This window comes from Chiroxiphia lanceolata, chromosome 5 (assembly GCF_009829145.1).
Source record: "Chiroxiphia lanceolata isolate bChiLan1 chromosome 5, bChiLan1.pri, whole genome shotgun sequence".
Taxonomy (NCBI): domain Eukaryota; kingdom Metazoa; phylum Chordata; class Aves; order Passeriformes; family Pipridae; genus Chiroxiphia; species Chiroxiphia lanceolata.
The window spans coordinates 27,622,898-27,645,357 of record NC_045641.1 but is presented as its reverse complement, the minus strand read 5'-3'; the positions used below and the strand labels follow the sequence as shown (position 1 = coordinate 27,645,357).

Here is a 22,460-nt window from a genome sequence, read left to right as displayed (position 1 = left end):
ATATATTATAATGGTGTGACAGTTATAATAGTATATATTATATGGTGTGACAGCTTGTAATGGAAAGCTATTGGCTAAAGTGATGCAGGAATTATTAATTTGTTATTTCCTCTCCTATTAATTTTTAGTTTTCCAGCAGAAAACTAAGAGAAAACTCCCTGAATTCTAAATCTCACCAGTATAAGTCAAGAAAAAGATCTCATATTTTGAATTATTAAAAAATAAAAAGATGAAAAGCACTTTTCAACAAAGTCAACTTTCATGTAAAAAAATCTTTAAAAATGCATTGGAAAAGTTGACTATAAAATTACTACTCTTTAATTTAAAGGAATATCAAAGAAAACTCCAAGTGAAATCAGAGACCCAGATTCACTAGAGGGAGAATTTCTTTCCTGGAAAAAACAGAAAAAAAATACAGCTTACAGAAGAAGAGTATGTAGAAACAAGCTCTATTTATTTCACTGAGGAAGTCCGTATTCATCCTTAGATCAACACCAGACTTACAAGACTCAATATGCAACAATATATTAAAATGCTAAAACAAAGCTAAATATAAATTTCTCCAGCTTAAAACGTCAAGAAAATATGTAAGTCTGAAATGTTTCTATTCCATTTGTTGAAAAAAATATTTCAATAATTTTTTTTTTAAATTTAAATTAAAATTGTAAAGTAATAGCAAAAAACAACTTCAAGGTCCTATACCCATAAAACACCCATTCTGGCTATTGACTACAAAAAATTTTTTAGATTATCACACCATCTTATTCAGAAAATTGGAGTAGGGCAGCATGCAGACTTCACATCTGTTTTCTAAGTTCACAGTCACAGAGGTGAACCACTTATGCGTGATGTTTTATAAGATCTAATGTGGTACTGCTGCCACTCCTAAACCTCTTATTATAAAAAAAATCTGAAACATACCTCATAGGACAGTCAATGTCCCCTTCAGAGACAGAAAAATTCCTTACATTTTAGGTTCTAAATTCTTGACTGCTGTTTTACATTCATCAAAATACTTTTCCAAATTTAGACAAAAAGGGAAGCCAATGAATTATGGGTCAAAATTTCTGTAAATCAAAATTTAATTCCTTTTTGGTATCCAATTATCAACTTTTCTATATTTACGCTCTCTTTCCATTTGAAGATATATTTTTATAGAATCTAATTATGTTTGCAGCAGGAACATTGCCCAGAGCATTCTGGAGTTCTGCAGATTCTTAACACCAGAACTCCTACCAAAATCTCTATATAGCAGATAAAAATTTTAGTAGAAAAGCAAGAGAGAAAAGGCAGTAGAAATGAAAAATCTCTCCTCATCTCTTGCATAACCAGTGTTCTTTAAGCTTATTTTTTCCCATTTAACCAAAAGCGAAAGGCTAAACAGGGCTCAAAGGTACAATTTCAGATTGGTGCACTTTTCATTGGAAGTAATCTGAAGTTTCTGCAGTCAATTGTTTCAAATAATTTTTCATACAATAATGAAGACCCCTTGAGACAAAAAATAAATTAAAAAAAAGTCATTACAATTTTTTTAGTATTTCATTACTCGTGTATACAAATTATGTGGGACTGAAACTTTAGTTAAAACCGTTTCCCCAAACAAAACTCCAACACATGGATTCTAACAAACATTATAGAAAATTAAACACTAGAGGAAGGAAATAGAAAATTTTATGTTAAACTTTAAAGAAATGGGAAGGATTTGCTAAAGAACGTATGAAAAGAGTTTTAAATATTCTGTCTCAGTCACCTCCACTGTGCAAAAAATCCAGTATTACAAACCACCAGCGTGGAGAATGAGTGAAGTACTACTGATTTCTCCCACTTAACCTTTAATATCATCCCACAAAAACAGCAAATTACTTAGTATTCATGAGAAAATAACATCATTAACACTGTACATCATATTATAATTTCATAAAAGAATGTTACAAAGCCAATATATGTTCTTCAACAATAACACAAAATATTTTTAAGATATATATTCTTCATTTCTGCAAGTTGCTTTGTAAGAACTATGGAACATCATTCCAGAGAAAACCTAATTCTTAAACAGAATCAGAGGAATAAGAGGTCTTCAAATTCGTCCTTATGCTGCACAGTAGGTACATCTTTATCTACAGTATTCTTGACAGATGCTTTCAGGTCTCTTCTTATGCACCACCAAAGTCTGAAGATCTACAACTCCCTTAGGCGATATAAACCAGTATTTTTACTTTACTGTTGTCTCAGGTGTTGTATTTTCTTCCTAATATCCAACCTAAAAATCCCTCTAAATATACAGTTTGAAAAGCAAGTCAGCAATCCCAAACTGGGATCATTATGCTTGAGTTAACTGATTATAAATGGATGCATGGTTAATTTTACAGTTGATTCTAGTTTGAGCTGCAAATTATCCTAGATGGTAACTCCAAACTTCTTAATGAGTTTTTCTTAAATTTAGTTCTGAAATATTTAAACAAAATATAATAGTTTTCAAGTTATAATGTTCACTGACTATATACACATCTAATATATGTACATCTAATAATATAGTACATACCTACCAAAATTACAGAATTAACACCTGCTTAAGCAAAAGCATAAATACTAAACTTCTAAAAAAGGTATATTTAACAGAAAGAAGTTAACCATTTGAAAGGGTAAAAAAATAAAATTCAGAAGTTATTTGCTCTGAGTGTCCAAATTATGTATTCTGTGGCTCAAGAACATAACAAAAAATACTTTTTAAAATTACAAGGAATGTAAACAAACAAACAAAAAAAAGTTAAAGTGGAAGCAAGGAGGAAATTCAAATTATATAATTATTCCTAGAAACATCATGGCCATTTTGGGTACCAGCACAGGATTGAAATCAGAGCTTGTGCAGGTCAGAGGAGCTCATAAGAAAGAATATATAATATATGATCACTTACAAGGGCAAGGAATAGGTTGACAAGATGAAATCCCATTCAAACCTAAGTTTCTATGATGCAAAGAAGGAGTAAAGCTAAGCAGAGATCTTGCTAAAGACATTTGATGAAAAACAGAGGTTTAGATCAAGTCAGAAGGAATCCATTTGCTCTTGTTACTATATTCAAAGAATGAAGACTTGGAACACAGAACTTGCAAATAAACATGATGGCACACAAGACATGCATAACTAATTTGATCAATTCCTCTACCTTCTGGTAGGCTTTGTGCATTATTTTACATCTGCAGGAGAACAATATATTCAAAACATATAAAAGTTTTTTTCACAAAAGCTTTGCAATAGATTTTAAATAACACAAAATACTTTTTAATGAAAGACCTTTCCTTCTGGATGCAGTTGGATAAGCATTTATTGAAGCACTAATTGTCACCACTATTTTCAGATCTCCATCAGTTCTCATAAATGTCCATATGTTCTTTGGTTTAAAAGTGCAGCTTAATGACACAGGAAAGTGCAAGCCAATTTATCATCTTTCCTTAACCTTTGGAAAAATAAATTAGTTTTTATGAGAAGCAATCACTGTAAATAAAGTAAAAACCATTTCAATTCTATCATAATGTGGTGTCATTCTACATTGTCGTAATGCAATTGCTTAACTTTAAAATTATTTAAATCAATCGTTTATTTTTTTCACACACCTAGAGTTAAGTATCTCTAGAAGGGCAGAGACAAGGACTAATTTTGCAAATATCTTTGCAATATCTTTTCAGAAAGATATAAGCACTACTTAAATTTTTCAGGTGCATTGCCACTTTGAAAAGCTTAGCTTATTCATCCAAGGAAAAAAGCATTAGGTAAAACTTGTAAGTAACAATAGCAAACAGTCATATTAGAATAGTTAGCAAAATGTTTACACTGGAAAACACTCATTTAAAAGACATACGAAAAATTTTAAAATAATATATTTGTATGAAAAAATGTTTTCTGTTTACTGAGATTCTGTAAATCTAATGTTAATCTTTGTACAAATATATACTGCTAATCGCTTGCACAGGTTCAGGAACACCTGCAATAGTTAAAACTTCTTCTTTTAAGAATCTTTAAAGAAAGTAGGATTTTCATATATTAAGATCACCAGCATAACTTTGATAAGCCTAAAAACTACTCAATGGTCCTTGTGGGTCCCTTCCCACTCCAAATATTCTGTGATTCTGTGAAGCAGCCACACACTTCACTGGTATTAAGGTCTAAAGAATTCTAAATATCCCAAAAAGCAACCTATTTCATGGCAACAAAATACAAAAGATCAACATTACAGACCCCTTAAGGTCCTATTTCTTGCCCACTTTTGCTATTCAACAACATAGGTTGAATGAACATCAGAATGGACAGGTAATGAAAACTGTTGTTTGAGGCAATTAAATAATTTCAAAACTATTGTTTTTAAGACTATCTCAAAAGTGAGGTAATTTCAAAGAAATACTTTCCTTGAACATTGGATTGTATCTCACAAAGTTCATGGTACAGGCCTTGTTTTATTCCATGTATAAATTGAAACCCAGATTTTTAAGAAAATCTATCACTGAATACAGATTGTTATTTAACTATTGACAAAGTAAGAAGTAAGTTTTACCATTTCATAGTAATTCAAATTGTATTCCTAAGAAACATTTTAGAAACAATAGGTCACTTAGAAATTCTCTCCCCCACTTTACCAGAAGCCCCATAATAATACTGTAAAATGTTATCAATTAATATCACTTAACTTATTATGCATGATACTGCTAACACATATAATCTGTACCATCCAAGGCATTCTCTCTTTCCTGCAAGAGTAATGTTAGAACTCGTAAGAGCTGCAAAATACATGTTTGCTCAGAGAAACACATAGCAATTCAGAGAATCGGAGTGATTTGCGTTGGAAGTGAGCTTTCATTATGGAAATCTTTTCCTCAGAATCCCCTTTTAATGCAATAGGAAAATATATGTCCTTCAAAACTTGCACTGTTTAATAGCAAGAATATTATGCTATTTCTTTCTTTCTAGTCTGTTTTACTTAAATTTGACCTGAACTTTTTCTCCAAAGACTCGAAACTTCTATATGCACAAAATTCTGTCAAGTTTTATGAATTCAGACAGTCTTCCAGACAAGTAATCTTGCTCAATTTATTTGATTTGTTTGCACAGCTTCTTGTATACTGATGTCACCTGGGAAAAGGAGGAGTTTCCAAATGGGTGATATAGAACCAACTAGTATGGATAAATCATTTTACAGCTGTAAATACAGATTTTGGTACAGTCTCACCATATAATGTAAGTTTACACAACAAGATATTCTCTATCTGTAATAATGGACAGAGCATAGCACTAAGGCTAGATAATACTTCTGAGATGGGGTTGCTGAGCTAAGCAGACCTTGCTCTGAGCTGGGATAGTCATTCCTGTACTCTTAGTTAATGTTGCTTTGGAAAAAGGTCAGTTCAGTGTGTACATAAAAAAAATACTGTAATGATAAACAAAGTAGAGTTGGAAAGAAAAAAATATTTTAAAATGTAAGGTATGGACAATACAAAGGGAAAATAGAAGCACAAACCCTGAATTTTATCTCACTTTCATCATCATTATAGCCATTTCCAAGACCATTTCAAATAATTCTGTACCTAATATTTCTTAAACAATATTTTTTACAAAGGCTGCAATAATTCAAATGCCCCTTACCACACTGCAAATCTAGCATCCCCTGAAAATGAGCATGCTCAAGGAAAAGCATTTGTAGGTGTATTGCCACAAGATTTCATTTTCTTCTCCCTTTGCCACTATTCCTAGCAGTGAATCATTCTGAGCATTCAGAAGATACTTCTAAATGCATTCCACTCTGGTAAAAATACATGGGAATATATAAAATGTCTTTAGATTTGGTGAGTCTCTGATTCATTATTCATTTCAAAACCCAAGAAAATGCAGCCATTACTAAGATATGAGGATTGGAATTGTAGGACCACACGCTGTGGCGAAGAAGATGCAGCAGCATTTAGAGACATGTATTACCTGCTGTGGGACAAGTCCAAGGACCTGAAAAGCACAAGGCTGGACATAGGCTGAGCTATGAAACCAGAATAGGAATTTATTACCAGGAAATCAAAGTAGTCAGAAAAAAATGTGGAAAAAGCCATCTCATTGTTTCATTCTATCTGTAGAGAAAGAAAAAGAAATCTAACTTGCAAAAAGTTTACCTTTTCATTCATTTATTTTGACCTAGACATGAAAATTATCAGATATTTACTTTTTGAAGTTCTAAAGTGAAAGTCGATAATGAAATAAGGCACAGAATAATGCACATGATATGTAGTAAACAGAAAAATTAAGTCTTCTGAGATTCCTTGAAGAGTTTATTGCAAAATGAAAAGAAAAGAAAAAAGAAAAGAAAAAAAGAAAAGAAAAGAAAAGAAAAGAAAAGAAAAGAAAAGAAAAGAAAAGAAAAGAAAAGAAAAGAAAAGAAAAGAAAAGAAAAGAAAAGAAAAGAAAAGAAAAGAAAAGAAAAGAAAAAAAAGAAAAAAAAGAAAAAAAAGAAAAGAAAGAAAAGAAAGAAAAGAAAAGAAAAAAAGAAAAGAAAAGAAAAGAAAAGAAAAGAAAAGAAAAGAAAAGAAAAGAAAAGAAAAGAAAAGAAAAGAAAAGAAAAGAAAAGAAAAGAAAAGAAAAGAAAAGAAAAGAAAAGAAAAGAAAAGAAAAGAAAAGAAAAGAAAAGAAAAGAAAAGAAAAGAAAAGAAAAGAAAAGGAAAGAAAAAAAGAAAAGAAAAGAAAAGAAAAGAAAAGAAAAGAAAAGAAAAGAAAGAAAAGAAAAGAAAAGAAAAGAAAAGAAAAGAAAAGAAAAGAAAAGAAAAGAAAAGAAAGAAAAGAAAAGAAAAGAAAAGAAAAGAAAAGAAAAGAAAAGAAAAGAAAAGAAAAGAAAAGAAAAGAAAAGAAAAGAAAAGAGAAAAGAAAAAGAAAAGCATGATATTTTGCATACAAGTATAGAGATACAGACATTGTAGTTTTTTCCTTGAAAATATCGATTCAAAACACATTCTCACCATCCCTACTTACACTGTCAACCTCAGACATTTTATGGAATGTTTCTCCCAAAGAAGTTCACAACTCCATACAAGCAGGACATTTCTTTTCTAGAATCTAGGATTACATGTCATGAAGTATTTGACTAGTCATGTAATGCTAATAGTCCCACTAAGGAAAGAAAGATTCTAAATATCAGAATCATCTGATATTTAGGTGTCATTTAAATAAACAGCATGTGTTAGTTTTTCAATCTATTAGAAGTTTTTGAAATTTTTTAGAGATCTTGTATGTGACTTTACCTATCACTTAGCTAGTGTAGTGTTAGAGCTTCCAAAAACAGTATTCCCTCCACCCACACTGTCTTCTGCTCTACACTGCCACTCAATCAGAGGGGAAGCTGAGACAATGAATATAAGAAAATCCTTGATAAGAGACCTGAATTCTGGAGGTTTCTCCAACTGCACTGACACAGGCTATTTTTTGAAAGGAAGCAGCTTACTAGCACATTCTGGAACAACATGTTCTTTGCCCACGTTTGCAGGACCCAATTAAAAAAAAAGAAACATTCGACATCAAAGTAGGGGCCTATGGTATAGAATGAAAACATATAAAATCCAATGCAAATCATATTCACATCTCTGTGATCTAAAATAAATACATCTTGTACACACAAAAATGTTCCATATTTAGTGTCCAACTCCACAAAGCTAGCTTTACTTTCTGTTTATTGTTATCATCATAATATGAAAAATAAATACCATTTGTTAGAAAAGCAGCCATTACACAAAATTAACAGACATATTCTGCTTTAGGGCATGAATACAAGAAAATTGTCAGACATTAATAATGTAGACAGAGCATTTTCCTGGGAAAACGAAGATCCAGTGGAACAACAGATAAATCATGCCCAACTGCTCACTGTTTGCTGTTTCACAATCTGTTGTATTTTATTGAATATGACTAGTACAAGCCATAAAAAAAATTAGCAGAAATTAATATGTAAATTACTGTAGTGCTTGTGTGGGATTCCATTTCGTTAATTTGAATTCACTGACATGACTGTGTAATCTAAATTTATGAGTTTTTCAACTGCCACTCCATGGAGAATTCTACGTTTATTGAATTTTGCTTCAGAAGTATTCTGTGCAATAAATAATATTTGCAGGGTAGGAATGTACATGAATGGCTTGAAATTTAATTTATATAATATATACCAGGCATTTTATCTGTGAGAAGACATATAACCTACGGTGCAAAAAAAAAAATGCATATATGTATTTTATTTTAAAACATTTTTGGACAGCAATGAAAACAAATTATTGGAAGAGGGAACAAAAGAAGTTTTTTAAGTTCTCAGTAAGGTAAATATTGTTCCTAATTATTTTGTTGCAACAAATACAAATCTTCTTGTTAATATAAGGGCTTTGTGATGTCTAGAACTTCTTGAGTTACCCATCAAAGTTTAAGAAAAAAAAAGCACAGACTAAACCATATACAAATATGGACACAGCGTTATCAGTACATAGGCCAGCTTGAAGGTTAAAGCTTCAAATCCAAGTTTTGGAAAAATTTAGCAAAAAAAAGAAATAATAAAATTCTTCACCATTCAACACTTTTAACTAATGCCTGGATATAAAGATAGCAAATGCTTTGCATACTCTTGGCTTTAATATCTTCTAGATTTCTAGATGTAAAATAGAGTACCCAAATAACATGATACTATCAAAATGTTTATGAAGAAAATACTGCAAATAAAATGTTTGCTTTCCAAATAAAATTGGAAATACTACAGAAAAGCTAGAATAAAACTCGATTATGAAGATCTCACTTTAAAAGTGTGAAAATGTGTAGGTTAAGAAATATCTACATAATCAAAAAACTTTATTTTCAATTATTGACAGCACTGTAAAGTGGGGTATTCCCCCACTGTGATTCTAAATGTTTTGATATGACCTATTTGCTTGTGGGATGTAGTACTAGGTTTATGATTTTGCAAATATGCAATTTTGTTAAGCAACAGGATTGTTTCATTACTATGGCTCACTAAAGTATTTACCTAGAAGTGCCTATGGTGCAGTTTTATCCCCACATGCTTCAATCTTTTTCACATAGAGATGTGTAGAAAACCATTTTGAAATGGGATTTTGGGGGCAAGGAAAGGGAGGATTTGGTATAAGATTTGTTTAACCACAACATATTGAGGAACATATTCCCAACCAGCAATGAATGTTTCACACTTGTCAAATCCTCCTTTCAGCATTCCCTGCAGCTCTGCTGAGTACCAGAACACCTCTCTGCTCCAAGGTCACTGATTCCATATCACATTGCAATGAACATGCTCACACACAATTAGGATTTCAGTATCATCTTGCAGGGAATTTTGATATCCCTGTTATTTTACTTATAATTGATTACTAGGTAATTATATGTTGTGAATTGATATGATTATATAAATCAGAACCTTGAATTAGTTTGTCTAATTAGCAAAGACACATGTAAAGATGTGACTCAAAGAAGCATGTACAGACAGAAGGGTCTCTTAGATGCAATGGCTACAGTCAATTTATTTATATCAATTATATGGAGATAGCATTTCCATAGGCTTTTTTCTCACTGATCTTCTACTAAAGCAATTCTTTTTTTCTTTTTTTTTTGTTTCAAGAGATACGTTTTGTAGTTAAAATATCTGGGGTTTGCCTTCTAAAATATTTCCAACTACTTGCTATTTAGGAAGCTACCTGTTTCATGCAGAGTCTTAAAAAAAATTCTTTATTTCCCAATATTGAATACACATGTAAATTCAGCAGCCATTACAAGTCCATAGATCTGCATTCAGGTGGAAATTATAAAGGCAGGTAAGAACTACAACAGGAGTCTCTGTTTTGCCTTGACCTTGGCATTAAAAGGAGTATAATGTGTAAGTTTGTTCTGTTCTCCTGAGTAACTGTAATTTTAGAATCCTATCCTCCGGTTGTTCTGAGATTGAAACCTTCTCTTCATATCTGTAATTATAATTTTCTATCCTACGTTTTGTAAAACATAGCAAGCAATTGTCAGGAGACACACATTTCTCAACAGCACTCAATCTACTTACCAGCCACCTCTTCCTACACTCATGTCTCCAAGAGAAGTATTTTCTTTCTACTGTCTCATGTTAAACTTATTTCCTCCTATCCACAAATGGAGTAACAGATCTCATAGGTCAGAAAAGCAAACTCTTCAAACGATCAGAGGAATAGTGATGCTACTCCTGTCCCATAAGGAAAAATTCCATTTTTCACTGCAGATATCAGCATAAAGTTTTAAAGACCCATTTTTCATGGATCTTGTAAGTCTGCCTTCTCTGAAATTCTGTAAGCATTGCACAGTTCTGCATATGCTGAAAAATTACCAGACTTTCTACTGGAAAATAAATAAACACATGCATCCCAGTCTCAATCAAAACACAGGTAAAATGATACCTCAAACATAAAAATCTGCTAAACCTCCCCTAGGCAACCTGTAACTGTTTACAGAGCACTGGCTAGCAGTTCAACTCTAAGCTCTTTAGTCAATACCAATTAGAGTTAAGGGTGCAGATACTGAAAGTCATTCTAGAGGACCAGCCATGGTGGGTATTGACTGCTGTGACTGCAAGATGCTTTACCTCTGGAAAGTGGCATCTGAAGTCTTGCTGTCATGGTTGGCTGTCTTGAGTCGCCAGCACTGACCTAACAGGAATACCTAGGCACAGGTTCCAGAGGCTGGAGTTATTTCAGTAAAAAAGTAGAAGGATGTTTAATGTCAGCCCTTTCTCAAGTACCCTTATAATCCTCAGTCTGTAGCCACCAGGCAATTTTGCTCTTAGTAAAGTATTGCAGCTTGTTGAAGTTTCCAACATAATTTTCTGAAATATAATTCAAAAGTTATCCTTCTTCCCAGAAAGTAAAGGGATGAGAAAAGAAAATCAATCTCAGGAATTATTTACTTTGCTCATGTCTCACAGTTTCTTTCCCTCTCAGTTGGAATCTTATAATGTGAACAGCTAATCTTTCAGATACACAAGTCCATCTTCATATCTGATCTTCCTAAACTCATCTTTTGTCTGCTGATTTAAGAACCACAGTCAAGGACTTCATAGGTTCTTTTCAGTGGGAGAAAAGTTGTGGTGATGGCTGGTTTTGCTCATGACTTCATCACTCATTCTTCTGTTGCAGTCAAAAGAAATATATGACATTATATAATCATAAGCTACAGCAATGACCAATTGACCCCATCTGCTACCACGCCTTAATAGAGACTGCATCCTGCTTCATATTATTGACAACGACATCAAACTCCATCCTCACCAGCTCCTAGAAATAGTGTACAATCTGTTCTGTCACTCGCAGATCAAGCAAATTAAAAAAAAAAAAAAGGGAAGAAAAACCTACTACATTTGCACTACATGCAAGGGAATACTCTCGCTGAAGAATCAGTGGAATTCACAGAAACCACCAAGCCTCTAGTCGGTCAACAGTTTAGTTTTCCAGATTTCTTCCAGGTTCACCAGATTGCAACAGATTTCTTCCACAGTCACTACCACCATCTTGGCCAATCCAAACAAATCATGGTCTATCTTCAGTAAGAACAAGGCTAATACTCAGATTTCCTGCCAAAGCACACATTGATTCCATTCTCACTCATAACTACTTTATCTGCCAATACTGATTGATCCACAGCATGCCAAGTTACAAATGAAACACTATATGTGGCACCATTTTATTATTTAGACAAAATACACAGACAACATTCTTATCTTCTGGACTCCCTCAAATTACTAGGAGAAGATTCAATAATCATTACTTCTACATCAAACAGTATCTCAAATACATCTACAGTGGTATCCTGTTCTTAGACACTCTGCTCAACATAAAACAGAAAGTATACAAACTATTATACATAAATGTCATATACATCATTATAAAAGCAGGTGCTTCTTGAAACACCCAAGAAAGCTATAAAATACAGCAAGCCCTCAGACACCACTAACATTCATTGTGGAGTATGCCCAGCTCAGCAATCTCAGACCCTTAACTAAATAAACACACCACTCTAGAGAAATCCATCAAGTCTTTCCCTGAATCTTCAAAACCTCTCAGTTCTGACTCAGAGAGAAAATCAGAAAACCCAGATGATTCTGAGAGCTAAAACATAAACTCCAAAGGATGCTAAACAACACAAGAGAGAACATTAGGATTCTGATGCTTTGTAATTCTCACTCATCCCTAACACAAAGCTTTGTATTCATCTCTATCTCCCTGCCTGAAAGGACTTAAAGACTCTACTGTGTCTTTTCTGGATAATATCCTTTCTCCTTCCACCATCCCTACTCTGCAGATATCCACTATTTTTTCTTTCAAATGATGCAGCTCAGTAAACAGGTTAAACTGGTAACAATTTACAGTTGCACTTCAAGACCTCTCCTGCTATTTTCAGATTTTAAGAGGCTCGTGTGGTCAAAAGGAGGCCTCTTTTCCAGTTATTGCAATTAGTCTGGGACATTATCACCTCCTTACAAAATCTGTAAAGCTTTTATTCCTACAAAATAATAATTACAATGCTATGAGTGCATTAAGGTGTTTGTTGTTAGCTTAAAGACTTTTAAGTGCTTATGTTGATGGAAATAAATAAAACAAAACCATGTAGGGCTTCAAGAAACCTGATTACAATATTCTTTTGTCTACAGCAGAAAAATTATTTCTATACTGCCCATAAAATTAAGATAATTATCTACTAGTTTAATTTAAGGAAGAGCATGCATGCCTTTTACTGCAGTAACAAGAGCAATTACTTTTGTGGTAAGTTAAATATTAGATTTGGAATGTTTTCAAACTAAGCATAATAATGTTTTAGCAGCAGTTTACAGTATAAAAATTCAAGCAGTGTCCTTTTATGCATCTGCAAATTTAATTTTTAACGTGCTAAAACTTTACAGGTACAGCAATATAGAAATGATTTTAACCAGCATTTAACAAGCACAGTAAGTATACTAAGAGTTACACAATCATTAGGTATAACTTACATACACATGTAAATTACCATGTATAGAGGTCTAAAAGCAAACTTTATAGTGATTCAGTTGGAGGGAGAACTGGTTTTTTGAAATGTGATATATTACTGGTTTCCATACTCACTTTCATTAAGCCAGAGAGCCAAGTATGGTAACAAATTGCTGAGATTAGCTTGGTAATAATGTTTGTAGCTTTGCATACAGCTATTAAACTCACACTGGATTTATTTTATTATGCAAGCAAGTAATGTTTCTTGTACTCTAACAATTTTATTTTCATTGTTTATAAGGACAGAACCAATTGAAAAACAAGCTTACTAAATGTTCTGATTTTAATCTAAAAGATCTCAACCACATGAGAAATTCCAAATTATATAGGCAGTATTAGTTGAGTTCCATACTACCATGAGACAACTGGTCTAACCACCAATCACATAATTCAAAATACTGGGTTTTTTCCTCAAAGAAAAAAAAGCAAACAACATTAATTCAGTGATATATCAACTGTGAACTGTTCATGTGCCACACATAAAGTGTAGCACTATGAAGTGCTACATAGATTTTATTTGAATATACAAAACCTACACAAAATTAAATAAGTGTAGCTTTATCCACATAACACTAAAAATAAAAAATATTTTAAGTGGAGAAATTGACAAGTTTTCTAATATTAGACTCTCTCCTCAGACAAGCTTTGTGCTTTCGCCAGACTACTTAAAACAAAAAAAAGATGCCTTAGTTATTTCAGATATCTCAGTCATCAGTTACTAGTCAGTATCATTTTCCAGTTTTACTTTCTGTGTTTTGGACATAACCATTATCTGTTATGCTGTTTGGCATGTTGTTAAAAACCTTAATCTTGGAGACCTATAGTAAATTAAAGTTCTGAGGGGAGAAGTCAGATTGATTTTTATGCTAATTTAATTTAAAAAAAAACCCACATGCAAATTAAAAAAAAAAACCAAGAAACAAACAAACAAAAACCCAACCCTGAAGCTACTGTTTTCAAAGTCCTTATTATGCCTTCCAGAATTCTTCACAGGGTATTAAGTCCATAATGCGGATTATTGCCTTTGGGTATTAAAACCAAACCATTAAAAAGTTCTATTTTATTTACTAAGGTAGAACTGACATTAACTTTGCTCCATGAGTATTTTACAAAATTTTGATATAACATTTTAATATTTTGTTAAGTAGCTAGATTATCCTGATAAAGCTAACAGTCCAGAGACAGCCATCACACTCCAATACTTCAATAATAATCCATGAAAAGAAACATACTGATTCAATGGAACATGACTCATTATGATCTGTTAAATTCAACAAGAAGAAAACACACACACAGAAATATAGTATAAATTCCCAAAAAGGAAAGATAAAGTTGATAAACAGATTTTCAAAGGAAAGGTACAAAGAAAAGGTAAATTCACTCATTTGTTAAAATAATTGGAAAAAGGATAAGGGCAGGGGGTTCAAATAGTTTTGTACATCTTCAGAAAATCCAATTGTTCTCACACGTGTTTATGCGCTGCTCAATTTCACTGTACATTCTACCCAAAACAGGATCCCACCCAGCAGATGGACTGGCCAGTCTCAAACATTACTAACCATTAACTGCAAGTATCTTAAACACAGTGCACGTGTATCAAGGAGGCCAGAGTTGGTAATTTGTTCTACAAGTTATTAAGCCACAACTTACCTTACTCTTGGAAAATTAAAGATGTTTCATTAAAGGAATTTAGTATAAGAATTTTTTAGAAGAGAAATGAGTTTCAGATTGTTTGGGTTTCCTATTACAAATTTACAGAATTAAAATTTACAAAATTACCTTGTGTAATTTCTAATGATAATACCTGGATAAGACCTAAGTCCATCAAAGTTATCATAGCAGAGGCATATATCATATATTGTCACTTCTGAAAGCATCACATCATCCTGCACTGCAGCAGAGACTCACAGCTGCAAAGGGCAGCATCCTTCACAGCTCTATCCTTCTCCAACAATTCCCTACTTTCTTCCTTCAAATGACATTTGATGTCTACCCAGCATCATACCTCACACAGCTTTCACACAGCCCTTTTCTTCTCTATAAAGAACTGGCAGCTGTTTTGCATATGTCAAAACGCTTCTTGGTAGAGAATACAATACTAGGATCTATCCAAGGCTGTGGTAACAAGGATCCTGAAATTCCAAATTGTTTCACAGGATATAAAAATATTTATCTGAAATTCAGCTTTTAACCATTAGACGTAAGACAAATAATTAAATCCAGCAACACTTAGTTCTTAGTCACAATATATTTACAATATATTATTTTAAAATTACCATGAAAAGCAGCACTGATTTTCCTAAGACTTTCTAACCATATTTTATACATTACTCAAGACTATTAGTTAGATTACAGCTTTTTGAAAATTTCCATTGGGGACCATACAATTTGTATGTGGTTTTTTTTTAGGTGGCCCACAAATTAAAGAACAATTCCAATGAATTTGATTAATTATGTGTGGCATTATCATATTACAAGATAATATGCAGTTTCAAACACAGGTTAACAACGCCTTTCTAGGTATGTGGATTAAAAAAGCCATTTTTCTCAGTAAATACAATATTTAAATACAAAATCTATGCAGTTTTCAACAGGCATAAAAGTAAGATAATATAGTGAACTTAACTGTATTTTCTCCATCATCTGAAAATATATCAAGTTACGAGAGTAGATATTTTCAATTACTTAACAATAACCCAAAGACAAAAACCATCGGAATTTCTTATTTCTCAGTCACTTCCTGTAGCTACTTCAACAAAAATGTATCTAAATGAAGCTACACCTAAAATAAAATCCCTTATGTTAAAAATATTACATTTAAAATATTAAAAAATATTTTTAATTTCCCTCCGATATATTACAATTATTATGAAAATATTCTTATTTCTAGTAGGGAAAGATAAAGTAAAAATAAAAAGTTTAGAAGAAACAATAGGACATATTTAAATGTTAGGAATCTTTAGATAATTTTTTGCATAATATTTAATATGATCACCTCTTTCAGGTAACTTGTCCTTAAAGCAAGAGAAAGAAAATGAAGGAACTATTATTTGAACAGTTTTTCAGACTGAACTTAGCTTTCTTGAACAAAGATGACAAAAAGTCCTCTTTTGCTCTAATTATTGGCAGCACTAACCCTTTTTAGCTTAGTGGGATCTCAACAGTGAGCATAATTTATGATATTTTACCTTTGACTTTCTGATTCTACATGTAATTTAAGGAGAACATTCAGCAAATTAAAAAGAAAATTCATATTCAGGAATATAGTTCAACAAGCACTATCTACTGCACCAGCAATTTGGACAAGAAGAAGTGAGCATCTGTGGACACAGTCAACAACATCTTCGATAGACCTGGAAGTAATAAACCAAATCTAAAGCTTGTATGAATCAGTATAGCTCCATTAATTTCAGGGCTGATTTGCATGCCCTGACAACACAGAACAAATCTGTTAAGAGTTTTTCAAGCTTTAGTTTTTGACATATAACTAGCTCTCAGAAGAGATGACATGGGAGTTGACTCCAACGCAGCACTTGTAATGATAGATGTCCATCTCAGGTGACTCAGTGCCAACAATTATGTTGCTAAAACTTGCTGAAGAAAAGAAGTTTTCAGCCCAGCACATCCTGTGGCACCACAGTCATGGTGCGCTCCTGGGTGTCAAATCTCCTCTGGCAGAGAAAGACGAGCTGAAGTTCCCCCAGGGCAGGAGCCATTAGTGAAAGAGGAAAGCTGTATTACTTCACTCCCTCTTCTCACTCTTTACCTATCTTTCTTCCATTTTTGAAAGGTGGACTTAAAAAAAAAAAAAAATTAAAGTCTAAGGCTGAATTTTAGGATCTTGAGAAGACACAGGTGCTACCTTGCTGTTTTAGACTAAATGCCCAAATTCCCAGGTTTATGACAGTAGTGACCAATTTAAATTCATGCCTACCAACTGGGCCAGAATTTCATATTCCAAACCTGGCCCTTCTTCACATACACTATGTATGAAAATGGCATAATTAATTTCACTTTGCAAAGGGTATCTAAAGATTGTAATTTAAATGCACATTATAATACTTCAATCATTGTCTGAATTCAAGTTACATCTTGCAACGATCTGAATATAGGCTTGAACATTCTGGAATATATTCTCTTTTTTTCATTGACATGCTCCTCTGGCCTTTTTAAGAAAATATATCTGAAATTTTCTGTTGAAATGGAGTTTAATCACAATACACATTTATATGCCTTACACTGCTGACCAGATCATTAACCTAATATTAATTAGAAAGGAATACCTCACAGTCCTTCTGACATGTCAGAGTCCCAGACTGAGCCTCCCATCTCAAGCAGGAAAATTGCTGAAGCATTTACATGTCTCAAAAGTAATTCAAAACTCGAGGACTCAAGGACTATGCAAAGTCTTCCCAACCCCAGAGCCGATCCCTGAAACGCCAAGCAAATCATCATCATCGTGGCCAGTCTTCGCGAACGAAGATTTGGGAAAGGTCTCTACCCACAATTGTTACAAGCGCGCTGGTGATACAGGGCTTTGCAAATGCGGGTAAGGCCTTCGAGCCTGCCAAGCAAATAAAAAGCCCAAATAAAACCACAAGCAGTATTGCATGTATCTATGACCTGCGACTTGAATCGAAACAGATAAATTAGAAGTACACTGCTCCTTGGATCAGGTAAGGGTTTGATTTTGGACAGAATTAATGTGTGTCTCTGTGGATGGGTTCTAAATAATCCTGAATGGCCAGAACAAGATGATAGCTTGGGAAGCGATGTGTGTAACTGTTTATCATTAAACAGAGGAGATATTGCTGCAACAAATTCCCACGTAACTGTCTCATTTGCAACTTCAACATGCCTTTCAGCTTGTTTTACTTCTATATTTATCCAAGATGAACTCTCCACAATGAAATAAAATGGTGTGCAAAAACATAGTCGGTGATTCTGCCTAACATATTCAGAGGTGTTCCAAGAGGTAGTGTAGGCTATACGTCTACTAGACAGAAGAAGGAAGTTTAGAAATTAACCAAAATTATATGTAACAAACATAGAAATGGAGATCATCATTAAAGGAAGCCAGAAGTTACCAAATTCCCTAATTTCCTTTGGCAATAAGGCACATTATCATTTTTGTACCTGTTTTAATCAACAGAAACCTATATTTTTTCTAATAATTTGATGTGCATAATTTGCTTTATATCCTGCTTATGAAGCAGCAAAAATCCAGTCAAAACTATAACCCAGGTGTCATCAAAACTAAAACCAGGTGTCACTTTAAATCGAATCACAGAAAGGATTTGGTGTGTTGGTCAGAAATGGAACTCTAAAACTTACTGACTCATGTCTAGGCTCCAGTAAATGTTTAGCTATGACTTAATTTTCTGTGATTTCTAGTTCGTTATCCTCATAATATGAAGACAGCGCATTTACAAAAGGCCTAATGTACTGGTTCCATCTGAAGTCTTTTATCTTCACACCTTTTAGGGTATGCAGTAAGCCCTTAAAATAAAACAGCCTTCATTATCACTCCTTACTGGCAAGCAAAGCAGCTGAGGAAGATAAAAGATATCATCATGCCAGGAGCAGTAGTAAACAACTATCACCTCTTCAGAAATTGTCTTGAGTCTAGGTTCCTATTTCTTTTCTTCCTCATTACGTGTAAGAAGTTCTCTATAATGTGTAAGTTCTCTATAAGGAGCAAGCACTGGCTGCCAAATTAGCCTGACTATCTGAAATTATCTTTTATGAAACTGTTTTAATTGTTAGAAGCATACTAGGAGAACACTTTATTAAGGATCCATCATCACTTCTTGTTCACCACAATGAATTTCTGAAAAAAATAATAGCAGTTGATACAAATTTAAAACCAGATATAATAATATTTTTTAATTGTGGGAACTTTCCTAACATACTCAAAACTTTCATGGTCAGAATATCCCCCAAAGATGTAGAGATGATACTGAAAATATCCTCAAATTGGCACATAAATCATGCAACATTACTATACACATATACTATACACACATACTGTTTGCATGCAATGTTACTATACACATATAAATCCAGAACCCCTATTATAAAAAAAATTAATATAAACTTCATCATAATATAACTGTTTATACTATAGTTACTCTGGCTTCATGGATGTTTTGTAAACAACAACTTCTAAAGCACATGGTGATTCACCTCAACTGACCTTAAGCATCTGAAGTCAACTCATGGTTTATGCCAGAAATCTAAATCCCAACTGCAGTCAGTGAAGGAAAGGATAAATTCCTTTGAAATTATTCACAAAGCTTTACTTAGCAATCTTACAGGGTAATGAACTAACACCTGAAGGTAGTATTTTCTCCCTGTTGAGTATTACAGGAGCCTAGATGACTATTTTACATGTCTAGAGCAACTTATAATGGATCTCATCTTTAATGATCTCAATGTCATTGCCTCTAATATACCAGATAAGACAAACTTCTAATTATTTGAATACTGATTGCCACTGGCAAGACTTCCTCTAAAGAGACTCAGCACATAAGAAATTTATTTTCTTCTATCTGTAATTCAGAAAGAACTAGTGTCCATTATGCCTTGTCAGTGTACACAGCTCAGCATATAAGGAGTCTTTTGGACTTAATGAGGCACACCTCACAGTTTCAGTAAACATTAATTACATGTTCTCTCACAGTCTCTCCAGTCCTATTTTGCTAAAAATCTATGAATGCAATTCCACTGATGGGGTGACCTTTCTTCCCAAAGCCTCCTTGTGGCTGGAAGTTGAAGGAAACAGATTTTCTTCAAGCATGCATCAATACATTTGATTGATGGCAGCTGATCTACTGGATTTTATAGCCAAACCTTCTGCAAAAAATCTGAAAGCATCTGTAATATATCATACAAAATTCAGGTCACTGATATACAAAAGTCTGCTTAGATTTCAAAGCCTTTTAATAACTGCCAGAGCTTCCTATATTTGGGTTAATTAAATTAATTATTTCATATTAAGATCAGGAAGCCTCCACAGCCATTCTTTATCTTCATTATGTGCTTGTCTTCACTGATGCAGATCCTTAATTGTGAACCAATTGATTATATGAAGCAAATACTTAACTCCAGAAACATCCAGGTAGCCATATTTAAAGTTTACTTTAGTAGTGTACTTTATCACCTGAAAGGACATATTCATAATTTATTAATATATTTTTTTTTCTCAAAACCAAGCATATGGAAAGACGAATTTTATAATTAGACAAATAATTATTATTACTATGAAATAGTTCCCAAAGTTATTTAATATTATCTTTATATGGAAAATATTGATTGCAAGAAATATATACAACCATTGTATATTAATCTATTCAACATTTGCTGAAATACAACAGTTCATTTTTGAGATGGATTAGCACTAAAATATAAACAAACTATGGTATAAATTTGTGGGATTAAATAAGGCATCTTATAATTTCCAGACATGAAAGATGAAAGACATCTTGTGGGATTGGTCAACCCTAACAGTTAGGTAGATTTGCCACCCTTATCCATTCTTACTAGGTAACAATGATAATGACAAAACAGGCAATTTTACTAACCTGTCATAAATATAAAAATGCTTCTTTCCTGACAACTGAATAATTGTGTGTTCATATGTTCATAACATTGCCTATTTCTTATTGCATATTGAGCTTTACATAATACTACTCATGTGCTAGACATGGGTCAAATAAGAAAAAAATAAGACTCCAGCTTCAAAGAACTGATTCAGAGGTTCTATCAGGACCTCTCAATTCTGTAGTCTATCAGCATGATATTGAATAACTAATTCAGTTTCTTGGAGATTCTTTGAAGTCAAAAGTGGTTGCAGTTCATGCAGTAATCAGTCTTCAATTCAAAACTTCCTGCACTCAGAAGCACCAGTTTAAGAGTTTCCCTTAACTTTTAAGTCCTACTTTGTTCCAGTTCAATAAAACAAAATTGCTTATATCCCCTACATCTGTGCAATTGTTTTCAAGGTGATCGTTTTAACAATGTGTTAAGTGCTAACAGGTAGGTCAGCAAACAGAATCCAGGACCTGATGATGAGCAACTGCAGATTAGCAGCTGAACTACAAACCAAGATTTAAAACACAAACAAAAAAGTTGTTCTTTGTGGACACAGTTCAACTAGTGGATTGGAAAGAGGGGGAAAATGTCATCCCCTTGCTGAAGTTGATCACAGAAGCCTGCACTTTTTCATATCAACTTTTCCTCAGGCAGTGTGCTCAATCTAGCTGAAAACAAAATACAAATGTAACTTTTTCAACATCTTGTCTCTATTTAAAATTAAGAAACATAATAAGAAATATGTGACACAAATACTATTACAATAGATCTACTAATGTACAGAAGTTTGATACTTTTAAGAGTCTACGGTATTTTTTACAAAAGATAGACTCTGATTTCACTAATTAAGAAAAAAATTAGAAGCTAGTGCTGTTCTGAAACCATTTCAGTTTTGTCTAAAATATGATTATGTATCTGAAAAGGCATGCCTCTGCCTTCCATATCCATATTATCTGTCAGGCAAAAAAGGCTTTGCACAGATTAGGCATGTGTCTATGTTAGCACACTCAAATAGGAAAACCTGGGATCATACTTTCAGGTGCAGAACAGCTGCCTTGCCCTCTCACCTAGCCAGTTGTTTCAGTATGCAGGCAACACAGCCAGCTGCATAAGATGATGATTAAACAATGCTTCAAAGCACAGCTATTCTTGCAAGGCCCCATTCGAGAGCAGAAGATGGGTTTTGAGATTCATCCATGCTTCGGAAATCCCTGAAGCCTCCTGCGACCATTAACAACCAAACTAAATTTCTCTTTCCAACGGTCTTACTGATCCTGGAGAACTAGTTCCATACATTGCTAGAAGCAGGGGAGAAACAAAGAAAAAAATATTCAGAGATTCAGTGTCTCTTTTCATCCCAACTGAGACCCAAAGGCTCAACAAGGATTAGAAAGTTCACTACAGTTAAAAAAAGGACAGTTTTAGTAATATTCTTAAATTGATGTACCATGTTTCTGTTCTATTTTTGCCCTCATCATTCCATTGATTTTACAGGTACCAATGACCCTAAATATTGTCTTTGGATAAAATATCATGTTTGACCCAGTATGGCAGCATTTCACTTACATTAACAGCTGAGCCATTTAACATTAACTGCAACAGCATTCTCTAAATTTTAGTATCCTGGTTGTTCTACAGGTATAGAGGTATAAAAAAGTTGAAGTAAACACACTCCAAGAGAAACATACAGCTGTAGAGATTTGCAATAGAAATGTTAATACTGATACAAATGGAGAATTAATAGGAACGTAGGGGAGTGGAAGGAAATAACAAAAAGGAACGACAAAACAACATATATATGGATGTATTAGTGAAAATGA

At 33.2% G+C, this 22,460-nt stretch overlaps 1 protein-coding gene across 2 annotated transcripts in view; it reads right to left on the bottom strand.

The window, feature by feature from the left end:
- IMMP2L (inner mitochondrial membrane peptidase subunit 2) overlaps positions 1 to 22,460 on the bottom strand; it is a 424,389-nt gene that overhangs the window by 343,998 nt on the left and 57,931 nt on the right. The window lies entirely within an intron of this gene.